Source organism: Austrofundulus limnaeus, unplaced genomic scaffold (genome assembly GCF_001266775.1).
Source record: "Austrofundulus limnaeus strain Quisiro unplaced genomic scaffold, Austrofundulus_limnaeus-1.0 Scaffold7, whole genome shotgun sequence".
NCBI lineage: Eukaryota > Metazoa > Chordata > Actinopteri > Cyprinodontiformes > Rivulidae > Austrofundulus > Austrofundulus limnaeus.
Window position 1 is genome coordinate 3,532,797 of NW_013952409.1, and position 1,192 is coordinate 3,533,988.

Consider the following 1,192-nt stretch of genomic DNA (forward strand, 5'->3'; position numbering starts at 1 on the left):
CCCTTACTCTCTGGTGCTCAAGAGGTAGAGGAGCCAAATGGTTGGCTCACTGCTGCCAACTAGTGGTCAGAGGCTGAACTACAACATAAAAATGAACAGTTGGCAAGAAGGTTGACATTTTAAACCTCAATTAAAAATCAATACAGGGCTTTAGAATATCGATACAGTATCGAAATGAAATATTGCGATATTTCAGTGTGTCGATATTTTCTTACACCCCTACTCACCGGCTGTGTACAGCCATGTCTCTGTGTTTATAAAGTAGTCAGCGATGACTTGGGTCACTGTTAGATTAATATGCTTTCATCCAAATTAGCTACGTGACGACTAAATCTGTCTGTGCATGCTTCAGTTTATCATTTAATCGTTTGCACAATTTCCAAGTTCTACAATTGATAATTTGAGATTAACTATTTATTTGAAGCAATACTAAAGAACTTGACAGGTTGCTCAACATTCCTCATTTAAATGCAGTGGTAACTGCATGCTTTTTCTTGTAAAGGGTATAGACTAATATTACGACTTTAATTTTAGAAAATTTCTTTATTTTCATATGACGTTAATCTCATTAACTTTATTAGGACTTTATTCTCATAATTTAAAAATTAAAAAAAAAAAATCTTGTGTGGCCCTAATACTCTGTCGTACATTATAAATAATACATGACATAGTAATTTATTTAATTTAAAAGTGTTTCCAACCCTAACCCTATATTTGTTTATCACAATTTAAAATTCTTATTCTAAAGAAATACAACAATTTTTGAATAGTGAATAAAAGTGAGAAAAATATTATAAAAGTTGTCACTTTGTATATTTTGTAGCATTGTTTGTGGGTTTGCAAGAAGGTTGTTGGCCAGAGTTAATGCTGTTTGGGGGGGCCGTGGCATGAAAAAGTTTGGGAACCCCTCATCTCGAATGCAATTACAGTCAGATGAAGCAGATTTTATGTTAAAATGACCTGCCATACATCTACAGACTGAGTGACTRACTGAGCACGCACCACTGTGCGCATGCATTACCCGAGCGGAAGAAAAAGCAGTTCCCTCCAACCACATGTTTCCTGTTAATGATATACATTATGTGAAGTAGCTAGTATCAAAGTATCAATATTTTAATGTTAGTATCAATTCTAGAATATAAAGTTCTGGTATCGCTAGTATCGATATTTCAGTATCGATCTGCACATCACT